Raw genomic sequence first — 14889 nt, forward strand, 5'->3', positions numbered from 1 at the left:
CACCATAGCCATAGCAATGCAGGATTCTTTACCCACTGAGTGAGGCCAGACATCAAACTCTTATCCTCACAGATACTAGTCGGGTTCATTACTGCTGAGCCACCAGAGGAACTCCTGCATATGTTGTTTAAAAGTACCACCTCTACTGTCTCTCTCAGTCAGCACACCGTTGGAAAGTGAAACTTAATTTGGCCATTATTAAAAAGCAACTTTTAAGACTGAATGCATCTGAGATTTTTTAGAGTGCCACAGATGTGGTTCTATTTCTAAAAAGAAACTTTTCCTAACTAGAATCCATTTGCCAATGCCAAATTAAACATTGTGGTCATATACAGCATGAGAAAAAAAATTGTGCATCTTTTCTAGAAATTCTGACTTTCATATCTTGTTTTTCTTTTGAAAGTCCAAAAGTAATCTGAATGCCCATCACCTACCATACTGAATGCTTATTATTAATCATGATTTACTTATAAAGGTCTTCTGTTAAGTGAACAAGGGCTCAGTATGTGGAATGGCAGCTTGATTTTCCTTCTTTTGACATCTGTTAAAAATGAACTATGATATCATCAATCATATTAACTCTGTGGTATTGTGTTATTCCTTGGGTGTTCCCAGATTTCATCTGACAACTTTTTCTAGGAGTCAAACCATAAACACTTACTCCAGAGACTGTAATGAGAGGTACAGATAAAAATCCAGGGACTGGAACTGATTAAAAACAAAAAATAAAAAAAAAACCCAAACATAGTTTTTACACTCCTTCTTTCTCCAACTACAAAATTAGTTCTTCACCATAATCGCCTATAAGAAACCAGGAAAAAAAAAAAAACCTGAAAATTTAAAGAAATGAAGTTAATTACCAGAGACAGAATGGAGAAAAGAATAGAGAAAAGTTTTAGAACAATATTAAATTTATCCTGAAATAATACAAAGTAGTATGAGAAAGTATGTATCATCATCAGTTTGAGTAGAATATAATAATATGCACAGCCATAACTAAAATAGTAGTAGTGCTTTAAGAATAATGATTGTATCACTTTAAGAATAATGAAGTATTGACAATTTCTAGGAGTATTCGCTTTATACAACAAGGAACAATGAATAAAACAGTTTTGTTTAAACCAATGACCTTCATGGGAAAATAGCAGTGTATTTCCTCATACTTAGAACATTCTATTTCTCTTTTTTGATACCTATGCACAACCCAAGACTACAGAACCCAACTCTCAAGGACATGTCAAACGTTGCCTGTGTTTAAAGCTCCTTAATACCTATTAAGATTATAAACAACAGTAGAGTATAAGGAGCACTTTGTCATAGTAATTTATATGTACACTGAATTTAACAAATTTGGCTGAGTACTTTCCAGTTCCATTTATATTAAATAAATTCATACATTTTTATTATTACACATCAAAAGGAAAGAACTGTAACAAAATTTACCAAGAACTTTGTGAGGGAACTAGCAATTTTTCACCCCATTTATTTCTTATTCTTCTTGCCAGGATGTAGCTGTGCTAACATTTATGCTCAGCCATGTGACTGACTCTTGGCCAATTGGATAGACAGGTGGAAGTGATGTCCATCATTTCTAGGCTTGGCCCATGCAAACTACCCACCTGCCAGTTTCTACGTTCTTTCCTCTTTCATGATGACCTTGGAAACTATTTGTGGAACCTGGTGGAACCACAGGGTGGAATGGGGTCAGCTCTCTGAAACATGGAAAAGAGCCATTTAGCAATCAAGGACACTTGTCTTGGACCTTAAGTGATCAAGTAATAAACCACTGATACTTAGGAGTTTATTTATTAGAACAGTTAGAGTTACCTTTGTTACTACAGTTTAGACTAATTTAGATGTGATTCAAAAGTGTCTGTTATGTTTGGATACAACGTGTCTCTGGAAACATTGGACCAAAGTTATTTTCTAATAATTCCCACAAAGTAACTCAAGTCATAGTGAAAAGCCCATTTTCTTGTGACCTACTAGCCAGCATTGATATGAGAAATTGAATAATGAGAATAAAAATAACAAAGAAATAAGACAAAGCTTAAGGAGTCATTTTAACAACCAGCTGCCTCATCTTTCCATTGTAGAAATATGTTGGGAGAAATTCCAGTTACTTATGGCCTCTACAAAGCTATGGAAGGTTTTGAAAGTTGGTTCTTAGGTTCAGACCCTGAGAAGGAACTGGCTTCCAAAAGAATGATTTCTAGTTCTATATAGCTTTTGCATCACACTTAACCCGTAGTATAATTGGCCTTCTTTACTTAATTGAAGGTAGTGACCATAGGGGAATAAGGAAGAAATAATCACAAATATTCACTTTGACTCAAGTTTTATGACCCAGCCCACCATTATCATTCTGTTCATTTTAAAAATCCACCTTCATGGACATGCCAGCATCCTTTTAATTTTTCTCCAAGCGCCCTAAAAGTCGTTACAAAAAGAAGTAAAAGCTATAGAAAATGACCTCAGCAAATATAAATAGGCCTTACGTGAAAGGTAACAGTGACATACTATATCCCCAAATCCCTTTGGTGCATCTAAAGTAGAATTATCACAGGCAGTTGATAACTCTTGGGGTGATGCTCAACCCATGGCCTGCCCACTCTGGGAATATCCTCCCCATTCAACAGAGGTCTGTTTCCAGGACTCATGTATGTAGATGGTGATTCTAGTCCTGACCATGGTGCATTGGATCAATTAGTCAGCTAAGATTTTCCCTCCGGGAATTCAGGGATTTTAGATACAGCAGCAGCAGTAAGTCTGGTCTGTAACTAGACATGGTGATAAGTCAATTGTAGAATCTAACGGAAAGGGATGCCAGTCTTCAAAAGAACATTTTCAGACCTATAAATGAGACAATCAGCCTGAGAGAGAGGGAAAGAAGGACTTAGAGACAGAGACAGAGAATGAATAACCAATAAAAGAGAGCCTATATTACTACTGGCTTCCTCTTCCTGGTTATAAACCCTCCTCTGGAACATGGCGAGCTTCCGGATTGGCTCAGAGTAAAGGTGTCGATGAATGGCATGCTCAACCCTCCCTAACACAAGCCTACTCTGGCCAGTGATAAATGATGTCTTTGATTAGCCTTTCTCTTTCAGCTGCCCCTTTCCAACTCTCATACTTTTTTTTTTTTTAAATCTCTGCCTTACTGATTTTTCAGCAGCTCATTTCCTACTTATCTCCAAAGATCTGGCTCCAGTATCACCTCCTCAGTGAAGTTTTATCAAATTCTGTTAGACAAAGTTAGTCATTTCTGCACCTGTGTTTTCATAGTACTTTCCACATTCCAGAACTTATAACTATTTGCTTATGCAATTCTCATCCCTCAAACTAGGAGTGCTTGTGTGTAAAATTATAATATACTTTTCTTTGAATCTTTAACAGCTATCTGTGTCTGACACATAGTAGGCTCTCAATCAATGTTCATGAAATGAATGAATCAGAGATGCCAATTTAGTTGGTGTTATATCCTCTGTGATTTCTTAAAACACCAAGACACTCTTTAAAGTGTTGTGTGCACCCAATATTTTGAAGAGAACCTTTTCTTTGTAAGGAACTCTGCCTTCTTGCTCTCTGCCTACACTCATCTTGAGGCAGGAGCTTTCTAGAATACTTATTATTTTATAATTAAGATATCTTCATAAGAAATGACTCATTTCCACCTATAGCTAGGGTCCGTTAGCAAATAAGGTTTTCACTCCTAAATCACTCCTAGAATTAGTTTATACTTTGAAACATTATATAGGGTAACTGCTTTGAAATGCTTCAAAAACTATTATGATTTAGATTATTAACAAGAGGCATCTACTGTATTGGTCAAGCTATCAAGATACATTAGTTATACCATGAAGCTTCAAACTGATTTGAAGAAAAGTATAGATTAAAATAGAGGTTTTTTTAGAGATCCAGATAAGCCCAAAGTGTATTATCAGGATAATGAATGGAACACCTCATAAATCCTAAATTTCATCAATGCCATGTCTCTACCACATTGGAATTAAGATTTCCAGGCTCACTACTGTTAATCCAGGGGGTAGACATTTAACTACAACCCAGGCATACCTTGCAGGGCTATAGGGCTTTTGCTTTCTTCTTGTTACACAGAAGCATGAGCTATATTGGATCACCAGATTTTTTAAATATGTACAGAGGGAACAGGAAAGGAACAAAAGCAAAGGGATTTTAAAATTTCTGCATGTATGTGTTTTTCTGTCTCTCTTTTGTGTGTGTGTGTATGTGTGTATTTATGCAAAATTATATGTATAATATACACGTATACATAATCAAGTATATATGTGTGTGTGTGTATATATATATAAATATGAAAGAGCTCTTCTGATTTATTTTCTTCAACCTTTCATAAGGTGAAGTTTCATCAAACCACATCATGTGACTCTCCAGGAACCTCACTGAACAGGTCTGACTCATCGTCTGGGAATTTTAAATAGGCATGTGCTTCCATGAGAGTTAATACTTAAAAACACACATACAAACTGGCAGTGAAAGAGAGAAAGAAAGAACGAAGAAAAAAAAAAAAAGCTCAAGTGAAACTTTTGCTTGGCACAAACACTCAGGTCAGACACTGGCCACTCAATATTTCACAGTTAATTACCACGTGGAATTACCTTTAGAGGGAACGTGGTGGCTGAGTGCTCAGGGGACAGAGGCAGTAAATCTACAGTTTATATTGTTAAGTTGGCCGGGTTGGATTAAGCAGTGAAAGAACTGCCCCTGAAATGGTTGACCCTGATTCCCCTCTGAAATAGGAAGTTTTCCTCAGATCCAAGGGCTGTGCCTGCCCACTAGTGGTCAGATGGCAGAGCAGGTACCTGGACATTGCTTGGAGGGGTTTATGCCCTTAAGTTCTGTCTAGATAAATGTGGGAATGGCAGTGCCACTTAGTCTGATTTTTAAGCAAGGATTTGGGGATCTGTCAACTCAGTTCTGTCAGAGAAGTTAGAATAACAAAGGCCAAGTCAATGTCAAGGAAATAAAAGTTTCCATTTGCAAAATGTACTTACAACTCTTATTTGATGAGGTGTAAGCTTTGTGATAGGAACTGAGACTTCAGCTCTATTACCAAAGGATTGATTGGATCATTGACACCTGGTACAGAATAACAACTTTCTTCTCTTTCTTCCCAGATCTTCATAGAATACCACACTGGGATATTTTCCAGTTTAAACATCATAGAATATTCTTCCACTGCCAATGGGATTATCTGGAAAAAATTTAGATAAGAATTAAAACTCCTCCACCAGTTTGACCCAACCTGTGTTTTCATCATTATCTCCATTAAGTCCCTAAACAAAACAAAATCTATAGTCTAGCTAAGCTCAATTAAACATTCTTCTCATCAGAATTTTCCCAGTTTGTTCTGCTCCTTAACTACCCACTTGAACTATCGACCATATTCTGTCTACCTATACAAAGTCAAATCCTACATCATCATTAAACTCTAAAATTCTTACCACAACATGTACTAATTGTGTGAAGGTTGTTGTCATATACTTCCGTTGTCATATTTGTATCTTGAGCTGTCACTACATTTATGACTTCTTTTAGAAATCATGTCATATTCTCTTTTTTATCCTTCTTAATGTTTAGCAAAGGCATTTTCCTTTTAATAGCATATTCTCAAATATTTATTGAAGGTAAAACACAAATAAATTAGTGGTTTAATTTTTCAAGTCGGGACTCAAAACAAGGCAATGTGACGAAGCCACCCCTCTGCAGGTTTAGTTTTCTTTATCACCTCTAAGAACTTCAGTCTTACACTATGGGTAAGAGGCCACCAGATGGCTTACTGACACCCTGGTAATCTATAAAATTCCTTTGACCTTCACAGGAGTATTAGAGTTTATGATATGCAAACTGTCTCAATTTTTAAACATTTTTAAAAATAAAAATTCAGTCCTCTGAATACCGTTGGAAAAATTAAATGTGTTTTAAAACTAGCATGATATATGTTATAAATGTTAAAAATTTGATATTTTTCCATCTAATTGGTGACTCTTAGTTACTCTAATTTACACCTCAAATACTAATTCAAAGAGTGCCTTGATTTACTCACACTCATTAAACATTTTATTTGTTTTTAAACTTAGAATTTACCAGAGTTCCCGTCGTGGCTCAGTGGCTAACGAATCCAACTAGGAACCAGAACGTTGCAGATCCAATCCCTGGCCTTGCTCAGTGGGTTAAGGATCCAGCATTGCCATGAGCTGTGATGTAGGTCACAGATGCAGCTCAGATGTGGCGTTGCTGTGGCTGTGGCGTAGGCTGGCAGCTACAGCTCTGATTAGACCCCTGGCCTGGGAACCTCCATATGCTGTAGGTGCGGCCCTAGAAAAGACAAAAAATAAAAAATAAACTTAGAGTTTACTTTTAGTCCTATTTTCATAATTGTTCAAGATGACCTGTCAGCTTTTTTTCGTTCTAATCCTTCTCTTTCCTAGTTTAAAGAAAAGTTTAAGTCATTAACTAACAAAGAAACATCTCAAAACAATTTACCATTTTGTTTAAATGTTCACCTTAAAACGAGTTTTCCTCTCTCATCACGATGTAACACAACAAAAGAGTTATGCTCAGAAAATTCCTATAACCTGGTTCTTTCCAAATGTAAGATGGAGTATTTCTAGTCATTTTCTTGTTTCCTTTTCTTTATTTCTTTTATAAATTCTCCCTTTTTAACTATATATAAAACTAGTCTTTTCTCTTAAAATCAATTTGCTCTAGGCACAACCATTGTAATCTGCCTAAAACTGAAGTTGCCCCCAAATAATTCCACAAGAGCCCAGCTATCTTGTCAATTTCTTTAGGAACTATAAATTAATGTAAAATTTCAAAATTCAAATTAGAAAGAAAAATAAAACAATCCCCTACATTTGATTTACTGCCTCCAAATAAATTCACTAGAAAACACATCAGAAGGGGACAATTCATTAAACATTCCATCTAGGAACTACCAAGAATTGAACCACATTGTACCTTTTAATCTTTTTTCTCTAAAATATCATCAGAAATCATACTTCTTTAGACATGGGAGAAGAAAGGCATTGGTGTGCAAGGAATAGCTGATAATATATTATGAAGGTGAAAGTTTTTTGCCATTTAACTCTTTGAAGAATTTATCATTTTGTTATTATAAAGATCTTTTCAAAACATCACAAGTTCTTCTTTAACTCAAAAACCATTTATTGAGCATCTTCTATGTTTCAGGCCACATGGTAGAAACATGTGGGAATATTTGGAATATGTGTCATCAGTAACAGCTGCGGTTCTTTGCAGACTGGGGGGATGTTTGGTGTAGATCTTTCTCATAGTATCAATTGCGATCGTGCAGATAACCAACTACTACATATTATTTTCTAACTCGTTACTTTTTTGTCTGTATACTTACTGGTCAGATACATTGTTCATGGAAATGTATATATCACTAAGGAAACCAAAAACACTTGAATATCTGATATGTATATTGACATTATCTTTGGTTTGTGTGTTATCAGTTATGCCCCCCCCCCAAAATTCAGCCTGTCTGCTGGTGCCAAAATGAAACACAGAAACAGAGTTTTGGGTAGAGGAGGAAAAAAATTGCTTTATTGCTTTGCTAGGCAAAGGTGGGGGGGTGTCACAGCAGGCTAATGCCTTAGAGACTGTGCCCCCAACTGGAAAGAACTGCAAGGAGTGTTATAGTAAAAAAGAGAAAAACAGGTTTTTAGGAAAGGAATCAGGATTGGGACAAACATGCATTCTTCTTTTTTGGGGGGAATCTTAGTCGTCAAAGCTGGAGTCAGGAGATCTCGGTATGATCATGATGGTGGCCTTCTGGGTTAGTGCCTACTTGTGAAAAGGGCATATTGATCAGAGATTAGAACAAACCAGGAAAGTTCCTGAAAAACAACATGTGCTGATAATCTTTAACCCAGAGGCAATTGTGTTCAGGGTGGCTAATCTTTAGCTGACCCCGCGATTGTGTTTAGGGTGCAATTAAGCCAGGGAGAAGGACAAGGAAGGGCCCTAAGCTGTCCTTGACTGTTCCTCCTTTGTCTCTGCATCCCCTCCCTTCCCTGATCAGCAACTGTCTGAACCTGTCCCTAGGAATTCAGGGAAGGTCATGGTGGCTGAATATGGCCCATTACCTAAGAACAAGAATTGAGGGACACAGAAAGGCTTTCATGCTCAGGAGCCCCACGGGGCCACACTCAGTTTCAAAGGCAAGGTTAGGAAAACAAACACAGGAATAAAAAACAGGAATGATATAAGAAAAAAAGATCATGATGACACTCCATGATAAATGCATGACAAAATCTAATCTTTCTAGCACAGTGGTGGCTCAGGAGCAATTTGAAGACTACTATTTTTCAGAAGGATTTTATGACGTTATCTCCCTTAACATGTTGGAATCAAAAGGAATAAAGTACCTGTGCAAAGATTTTCCTTCAGGCACTTCTCTCTCTAGTCCACAATTAAATAATAATGTGACACAAAAGAAAATAGTGATGACAGATAAGGGCTGTCACAAATGAGTGTAATATCCCAAAGCAAGACATTAAGATTAAAAACTAACAAACAAAAAAACCTTAGCCTTATTTATATAGATACACTAGAGCAATAGGGTTCCATTATCACCCAGGCTGTATAGTTTCCCTTTTAAAGAAATTCTTATATAAGATTTTGTTTTGCACATGTAGACACAACTGCATGCTATGACATTTGTAGGATGGAATGCCTTTCAGTTTTTCACGATATTTATTTTGTTTTGGTCACATAAAAAAGACTTTAAGGAAAGTGCTAGAGGATAGGTTTGAATTCATTCTCCTGTTGATTTTGTTGACAGTGATAATTTCTCAACTACATGGTTATAACCATGGGATTATAAAACTGAAAGATATTCCACTCATCATCTAATACAATCCTCTATTTTACAAATGCGGAAATTGGGCAAGTTTCAGTGACTTTCTCAGGGTCACATAGCTAGCTATAAAAATATCACAGGTGGGAGTTCCCATCATGGCTCAGCGGTCACAAATCCAACTAGTATCCATGAGGAAGCAGATTTCATCCCTGGCCCCGCTCAGTGGGATAAGGATCCAGCATTGCTATAAGCTATGGTGTAGGTTGCAGATGTGACTTGGATCTGACATGCTGTAGCTGTGGCATAGGCTGGCAGCTACAGCTCAGATTTGGACCCTAGCCTGGGAATTTCCACATGCCAGGGATTTGGCCCTAAAAAGACAAAAAAAAAAAAGAAAGAAACAAACAAACAAAAATATCACAGGTGTCACAGGTGGACAGGTGGAATATATTTCTTTTAAATCACAATCTAATATAATATACTTTCTATAACATCACATTTCCTTCCTGATGTTCTTGGAGGTAAGGAAGTGGGATTTAGTATTTAAAAAGGTTTCAGGTAAGGTTCATTCATAATGTGCTGATTATTATAAGATTATGGGTTCTAGATTTAAGTTCAATCACAAATTGTATCAAATCTTCTTCAGTGGTTGGTTGTTGCTGGTATAGAGGGAGGTTGGTATAGTTTAAAGAGATGGGCAAAGGCACAGTGCCTATCTTAGCTCAAGCTGCTATAGCAAAATTACCATAGACTGGATGTTTAGACAACAAACATTTATTTCTCACAGTTCAGGAGGCTGGAAAGTCCAAGATCAAGGTGTCAGCCAATTTCACTCCGGGCGAGAACATGCTAGTTTGCAGACAGCCATGTTTCTGTATTTTCACATGGCAGAGGAAGAGAAAGATCTCATGTCTCTTCCTTCTTTGATAAGGATGCTAATTTCATCATGAGGGCTCCACCTTCATGACCTAATCTAACCTTAATTATCTTCCAAAGGCCCCACCTCCAAATTCCATCACGTCACATTAGGGATTAAGGTTACAACATAGGAATCTGGGGAGGGACATAAACATTCAGTCCATAATAGTGCCCAGGGCAGAAATTTTCTGGCATGGGCCACATTCAGGTGCATAAAAGGTAAGAGAAAATGCTTAATGTACAAAAGTAATGTGAATGGTTACAAAAGCCATACATTTCTATAAAAACACTTCCAGCACTCTACCACAAAGCACAAATGGCCATAGATTCGTAATGGATAAGAGAACTTTCTTCTTCACTCTTGTCAAAATTTATAAATTCACACTTTTAGAATGTACTTTAAAAAAAATCACTATTAATTCTTATTTTTTCTGAGTGTGAAAATAATATGTGCTATCTACAAATGTGCTGATAACCTGAAAAGAAAGAAGGAAATAAAAATCAACTATAATCTCATCATTCAAAGATAAAAAACAATTCTAACATTAACTGTTTCTAATATTTTGGGATATGCATAGCATAGGCATACTTTTGTTTTTCTCAGAAGGTAAAATAAGAGTGTTCCAATTACACATATATTTTATTTTATTTTATTTTATTTTATTTTATTTTATTTTATTTTATTTTATTTTATTTTATTTTATTTTATTTTACCTTTTCTAGGGCTGCTCCCACGGCATATGGAGGTTCCCAGGCTAGGGGTCTGATCAGAGCTGTAGCCTCTGGCCTTCACCAGAGCCATAGCAACACAGGATCCGAGCCCCGTCTGCGACCTACACCACAGCTCATGGCAAATGCCAGATCCTTAACCCACTGAGCAAGGCCAGGGATCAAACCCGCAACCTCATGGTTCCTAGTCGGATTCATTAACCACTGAGCCACGACGGAACTCCCTACATATACATTTTATGATAATTTCCTTAATATTTCTCATGAAGAGTGTAAAGTTTAGTGCTGAGATAAAGACATGATTGACTTTAGAAAAGAGATGGGAAATAACAGATATCTTTTAGAGCAATGTGCTTCATTTTAAAATGCCGTTGACAAGCCACTCCCAGGCTTAGGGTTCATGGCTGCTTTTTCAGTGTTTGCTGGACAGGTCTTCACCCGTCAAGAGCTTTTCTCCACATTGGTTATTAATGAAGTTTGTCAGTAGTGATGTGCTTAGTGTATTCGCATTAGCTGCTCAACTTGGAAAGTGTTCTATGAAATGGATGCTTTCACCCGTTCTTCCAAAGGCAACCAAAAAACTTCACTGGCTTAGATCCAGTCATTTCACCTTAAGTAATCTTTACACTTCTTAGAATACCTTTCTATCAGACAGACTACAATTTTCTTCAGATACACAAATGAGACATCTTTTGAAAGAGTACAGTCTAATTGAAACTGTCTTGAATGTCTTTATTCTAGACAGCATCTATTACAATATCTATTTTTAAGTACACTTTATATTTTCCCCCATTTTCAGGCTGATTAATGTTTGAAGCATGAAGAAAAATCATACCTCTCATTTTTTTAATATCTTAGATAATGTTCATGGTCAAGCCTTAAATGATCTTAAATCTTAAATTGGTCAACTTAAAAGATATCGTAGTACAAAAGTGAAAACAAAATGAAAATATGAGAATACATGTATTTTTTTTGTCCCTTGAACTGATACTATAGAGGAATGAAGGACTGAACATTAAAACTTGTACATTCTTTCAGAATATTAAAGGGTTCTTTATTTTTGTCTTCTTACCATTTCTTGGGCCGCTCCCGCGGCATATGGAGGTTCCCAGGCTAGGGGTCCAATCAGAGTTGCAGCCGCCAGCCTACACCAGAGCCACAGCAACGCGGGATCCGAGCTGCATCTGCAACCTACACCACAGCTCAACAGCAACGCCAGATCCTTAACCCACTGAGCAAGGCCAGGGACCGAAGCCGCAACCTTATGGTTCTTAGTCGGATTCGTTAACCACTGTGCCATAGCGGGAACTCCAGGGTTCATTTTTTTTGTCTCTCAGATATGGCTGTCTTCAACTTTTATTTTTAAAAAATATTAATTTAGACTCTTCTTCACATTTAAGGCAACATGCTAAAAATCACACACTGGCAGTATTTACTGATGCACTACTAGGTGAATCTAGAATTCAGAATAGTTTACTATAGGCTTCAGAATCAAATTTTGTTAGGAATTCTCAGTTTTTGCTTGTTCTTGTTTTTTAACATTGTCAACTTGACATTATTGATTCTAGGTCATTCTTCGCTTTCCTTGCAGAGAGACAACTTCTTTACTTTCTTCCAGGCTTGCTTCTCCCTACAGCCTATCTCCTTAAAAGTCTTAATTTGTTATTTTGAAATTCATTTTTTTTATTACACAAGTAACACATGAATAAATTACCACAGTGAAAGATTCAAGCCATATAGTCATGTAGAATAAAAGATACAAATCATACTCTCATCAATCAGAAATAATTCTTTTTATTAATTCAATGTAAGCCTTCTTTTTTCTGTTCATATAAGTGCTAGCCATGCACTCCCCATCATAGCTGTTCATATCTGCCAATGCACATGAGAGACATCTAAGGCAAAAGGTAAGCCAATGACTGGAGCTTTCTTCCAGTAATAGCTTATTTACAGAAACAAATCATGGGGCAGTTTGGTCCATGGGTAAATGGATTGGAAAGAGACAGATGAGATCATTCACAGGAAGCTTTAAGACAAATTTGTATTAATTGTTAAAGCAACAAAAGAAGGAGCTCTAAAAATCAGTGAAGTTAACATTTCTCTTGGCCCACTATTTTCTTCAAAAAGTACAGAAAAAACTGTCTCACTGAAAAAAAGCAACAGAAAAGGATTGGTGATCAAACCCTATGAGAATAAAATATAAAATTATATGCCTCTCGACCGTGAGATCCCACTGAATAATACTCAGAACATTATATATGTATATATATATCCAAAATTTTTTCAATGAGATCAAAAATATTTTTAAAGTATTAATTCTTAAATATTCTTAATTTCTTTGATCTCATTTAAAAACATTACATTACAGATTTATGAGCATATCATTCTGTGGGATTTCATTGTCCAGAGGCGCATCGTGGGATGGCTTCATGAATGTATACGTATCTCCAAGGTTGTCAAGTTGTGTACACTGAACATGTACAGCTTTTTGTATGTCAGTCATACCTCAGTAAAGTAGTTAAAAAAGAAGTTAAGGATAAAAAGTTTTAAAATCTATAGAGATTAGAAAAATCAGAATTAGAAAAATTCAGAAATTAAGTAATTGAAAGGGGGTGAATGAAGACATGTGGTGGATCCAAAACAGGATCCAAAATTAAAGAAGAAACTCTTGAAATAAATACCAAGTTAAAAGGAGCATAAATGAATAAACAGAATGGTAATGCCTTAAGAAAGACAGAAAATGGGAAGGATATTTTTAAAAGTTATAAAGATTTTCAGAGGAAGTAATCTAGACAAAAAAGACAATGTATGTATAAGACGTGTTCCTGAAAAAGAAAACCAAAGCAATAGTATAGAACAAACACTAAAAGTATGATTCACAAAAATGTTCCTATCACAAAAGCAATCTAAAAATACATATTGAAATGCACATAATGTACTTTGGAAAACTGAGCCAAAATCACCAATGTATCAAGAAGATTATTGGATTTAAGGAAAAAAAGAAAAAAAAATTATTTGGGCACTTAGACAAAAAGGCCGAAGTCTTTTATAAAAGAAACAAAATGATGTTGTCATCAGGCTTTATACCAGATGTCAAAGGAATTACAAATTTAAGATATGAAAGAAAAGAAAATGTGAGTTAGGACTTTGTCTCCATCAAAGATGACCTTCAGTTTTAAAGACCATACTGGGGCCATTATGAATGTTCAAGCACTCAAGACATAGTGTTCCCTGTGTCTTTCCTAAGGAATCTCCTAGAGAACAAGCTTCAGGAAATGCAGGAAATGGAATCATTGGAGAGGCATCACTTGAAAAACTGATGGGTTTTCATATGCCACATAATTGTAGAATACTACAAAATAGAGTTTTTAGGGATAAACATTAAAAAGGCAGATTATTTAAGCAATCGTCCGTCTAACATCTGTATTTTCATTAGCACCAATAGATTCCAGGAGACCACGGAGTAATTACAGTGTTCTAAGGGGGAGTAACTGTCAACCACGAACTCTATCCTCAGGGAAAATATCTTTTAAGAATTCTACCAAACAAAAATGTTTTGGGGCAAACAAAACCTACCAGAGTTTGCTACCCAAAGATCCTGACTGATGGAATTTCTAAAGACAGAAGAAAGTGAATCCAGATGGGTTGTTTCAGATGTAAAAAGAAATGTGTATCAGTAACAAAAAAAGTGGTAAATGTGTGAGTGAATCTAACCTGTAGGATCAAACATTATTTGTATAATGCAATGATACTACTATTTTGCTAAAAAATTTAAAATCTCAGGATAACACTAAAACACTGCATTAAAATAACTATGTCAGAGAAATTTGGGATGGGCTAGAGCACTTCAGGTATTTAACTGTGATAGGTATGAGTATTCCTTTTATCATTGTTTTTACATCATACATATCTTATAAAATAGTTTTCTATTTTTATAGTAATAAAAAAACAAATTTGTGGGGAAAAAACCCTATAACTCTCCATAGCTGGTTCAGATCAGTAATGACATTCGTTGGAAATATTACTTAAAGAGGTAAATTCTTTTTAAGCCTATTGTCAAATTTATTAGCCATAATATGTTAATAAGAATGCGATTTTTTTTCAAAGATCCTTATATGTTTCATGTTGTTCAGACCACATATAAGTAAGAGAAAAAAAAATTTATCTTTCCCCCCCCCTCTGGAAGTTACAACTGGAATAAAACTGAAGTCGAAGTGATATAGAGTATTCACTGCTCTCCTTATTAGCTATGTAATTTCCCCAGCCAATTTCTACCCTTTCTTTTCTATATATTAACATAATTACAGGCATTAGTATTACACTGTGGTAAAGGCACTATTATGATGATAGTTTCACGTGAAAATTTTTGTGGT

The sequence above is a fragment of the Phacochoerus africanus genome, chromosome 9, assembly GCF_016906955.1.
Source record: "Phacochoerus africanus isolate WHEZ1 chromosome 9, ROS_Pafr_v1, whole genome shotgun sequence".
In the NCBI taxonomy this organism is placed as follows: Eukaryota; Metazoa; Chordata; class Mammalia; order Artiodactyla; family Suidae; genus Phacochoerus; species Phacochoerus africanus.